The sequence below is a fragment of the Notamacropus eugenii genome, chromosome 4 (genome assembly GCF_028372415.1).
Source record: "Notamacropus eugenii isolate mMacEug1 chromosome 4, mMacEug1.pri_v2, whole genome shotgun sequence".
NCBI lineage: Eukaryota > Metazoa > Chordata > Mammalia > Diprotodontia > Macropodidae > Notamacropus > Notamacropus eugenii.
The window spans coordinates 127,498,452-127,502,091 of NC_092875.1; the positions used below are offsets into that span (position 1 = coordinate 127,498,452).

Genomic DNA, 3,640 nt, shown 5'->3' on the forward strand with positions numbered 1-3,640 from the left:
AGATTACCTGGGTTAGCACTATGAATTTATAGATGAAGGAATTAAGATCCAGAGAGATTAATTCACTTGTCCAAACTCATACCCAAGGTAGGGGCAGAGAGAGAAGTGCAAGACCAGGGTTCCTGTAGCTGTATCATAGTACTTGTAAGTAGCATGGGAGCCAGGTGGGGAAAGAATGATATTTATATATACACACCTACCACACAGTCTGGTTAGAATTGAGTCAAGTTGACTTATTAGAAAAGTCACTTAACCTATGTTTGTCTTAGTTTCCTCAACTGTAAAATGGGGATAATAATAGCACTACCTACCTCCTCAAATTGTTATGAGGATCAAATGAGATATTTGTTTTTTAAAAAATTCACTTAGCATAGTGCCTAGGACTTAGTAGACTCTACATAATATATGTTTATTCCTTCCCTTTCCCCTTTTGTGGATTGGAGATACACTTTTGTACTGGGCCTATAAAAAGAGATCCTGAAAGTTATTTCATTCCCTTAGGGAGATCCTGTGAGGATTGAGCACAGAAATGAGAATTGCAGCAGAGCTAAGAGGTCACCTAAGCCACAGTGGGAGATGGAGGGAGGAGAGAAGGACAGAGGAAGAGGGGAAAAGGCCCTCAAGGGAAATCCTGAGCATTGCCTAGCCTACTTCAGAGGAGTTTATAATAGCAGCTATGAAAAGGCTGGGGCAGAAGCTCATAGCAGTTATGTATGCCCATGGTACCTACAAGATAGTAGTAAGAAGTAATGGCAGAGCCATTCAATCATGTGGCCCCTTGAGAGTGGATGGAGCCACATGACACTGTCTCCTACAAGGAGGAAAGATCTTTCCAGTGAAAGTCAGAGAGATGCAATTGTGACAGACCTAGATCGAAAGATGGCAAAGAATGTCGATGTGGCCAATACACCCTTCTTGTTGATGGCTGCTTCCATCTGTTTCCCTAACAAGACCACTGATGCTACTCTGTGTACACTGCATGAATGGGTGAGCTTGAAGTTCATGGCCATGATTGTGCAGATACTCCTGAAACTGGACAGATGGAGCCTAGTCTGCATGGAGCTAAAAAGAATGCAGGAGCAGGATGAGGATGCCACTCTAATGCAAGTGCCCACTGCCTGGGTCAATCTGGCCATGGGTGGTGAGAGGCTGCAGGATGCCTACTACATCTTCCAGGAGATGGCTGATAAGTGCTCCTCCACCCTGCTCCTACTCAATGTCCAAGCCGCCTGCTATATGGACCAGAACAAATGGAGGATGCAGAGGGAGTTCTCCAAGAGGCACTTGACAAGGACAGCAACCACCTGGAGACCCTCATCAACTTCATTGTCTTGTCTGAGCATCTGGGGAAGGCCCCTGAGGTCACAAATTGAAAGATGGCCTCCAGTCCCACACATTCATCAAAGAATACCAGAGAAAGGAAAATGATTTTGACCAATTGGCACTCAAGTACACTCTCAATGCATGAGAAGGATCATAGGGGGTTTGTGGAGGGCCTCGGATTCTCCTGCCTCAGAAAGGAAGAAAATCCTCTCTGTTGGCCGTTCTTCCCAAAACAAAGCATTTGGCTTTCCATACAGGACCATTACTTTCAGAGCCAAAGGACTGACCTTTCTTTCAGGTTCTTCTCAGCCTCCCTCAGCTCCTTTTGAAGACTCTGGACCAGGCTCCTGGCCACAACACCTTTTCCAATAAAGCTCTTTGGTAAAGGAAAAAAAAAACTCTACTTCTGTAGAGTTCTAAAATCTCACCTTCTGGACAGGGGAAAGAGTTCTTGGAGAGAAGATCAAGCACATTGCTATGGAGCTAGAGGAACTCCATATGCTGAGACTAGATGGATTTGTACTTTGACATCTGTCTTTATTATAAGTTAATAAAGACGGTGCAAGTCCACATGGGAGGAGGTTGCTTCTCTAGCAGCCTCAAGCTCATTTTCCTTCAGAGGAGGTGTCACAGTCCATATGATAGTAGTGTAAGCTAGAGACCTCTATGAGCCTCTGGGAAATAGGTGAGACCCACTGTAAAGGTCAGATGTTGTATTTTTTGCAACCCCAAGTTCATTCCCTATGTGAAAAGAGTTCAAGTCACTGGGTAGCACTATGAAGCTGGAGGACAGAACATTCCTGGGGAGAAGGTGAGATTTATCAGGGAGAAAGGAGAAATGTGCTGATTTTTTAAAATAGGCTACCCTGAATTCTTTGGGACTTTTTGCATTCTGTTGGTAGAATAAAATATAGCCTATAGTGTACTTGATGCGCATTGTTACTATGAATGCTTGCAAGGAAACTGGATGCCCTTTAACTATATCTGTGAAAGCCTAAATGCAAATTACATTTTGAGATTCCCAAAGGTTAGGGCAAAATAGATTAAAGAAATTGATTTGGGAATGTAGCCTCAAATATTGGATTCAGTCTATATGAATCTGGAACTTGGGATTTAGGTGAAGGTTACACATGCATTATCTTGATATGTTCCTTACTAGAACAGGGAAATGAATCCTATAGTCATTACCTTCCTCCATTTTGGAGATGAGGAAATTCAGCATCAGACAGATTATGAGTTATACACAATCCCTTAGCTAATAACTAACAAAGGCAGAATTCAAACCCAACTCTCTCAGCTACTTTCTTTGGATTCCCCAGTGCACAGCACAGTACCAGGCAATATTAAACACACAGTAGGCAATTAATAAATGTTTATTAATTGACTTACTAAAAGTTCAATTCACATTCCACTATGCCACATTTGCCTTTTTTTCAAGGATGTACGCACTCAACCAATTCTAGAGTTATTCAGCAGCAATATTTGTAAAGCACCTACTATGTGCAAACCTTATAAGGCAAAAGGAGAGGTTCAAGGATAATTATGACATGGCCTTTCTCCTAAAGGAGATCATAATCTATTGAGGAAGCTTCATATGTAAATATGTAATTATTATATAATAACTATAAAGCAGTATACAGAAAATCCTCTAACCTAATTTTACAACCTCCTGAAAAGTAAATACTAGAATATCTCTGCTAAACTATAAAATGTTTAGCCTTTACTATCAATTCAAAGGACGAACAAGAAATATTTATTGAATATTGTTTATTGAGCACTTGTAGGTCATTGAACAAGGCATGGAGGAAGATATCAAGAATTGATACCTATTTTCAAGGAGTAGTAGTTTAGATTGTAAACTACACATCTAACTCTATAACCTTGTAGTTTGAAGGATAAAAAGGTAAGTGATAATAAGAGTTAGCATTTATATAGCACTTTTGGGTTTGCGAAACATTTTTCATATATTGTCTCATTTAATTCTCACAAAAACCTTGGGAAGTACTGTTATTTACTCCCATTTTACAGATGAAAAAACTAAGCCTAAGAGAGATTAAATGATTTTCCTAGATTCATACAACTAGTAAATATTTGGGGCGTGATTCAAACTTGACTTTGCTTCACTCCAAGCTGAGTGTATTCTACCCAGCTGCTTTACACAATTTCTTTCAAATATAGAAGAAAGTTGTCACTAAGAGCCCTAGGAAAACTTGTGATTGTAATGTTGGTGTATCATTTTTCAGGCTCCAAAATTATTGAACAGGCAGCTAGGTAATACAGTGGATAGAGCACTGGAGTTGGAATCAGGAAGACCCAT

The 3,640-nt window shown here is 40.4% G+C and overlaps 1 pseudogene; it reads left to right on the forward strand.

Annotated features, from left to right (window-relative positions):
* The first annotated feature begins 798 nt into the window (after window positions 1-798).
* On the forward strand, window positions 799-1,468 carry LOC140502324 (coatomer subunit epsilon pseudogene; annotated as a pseudogene).
* The last annotated feature ends 2,172 nt before the right edge of the window (window positions 1,469-3,640 follow it).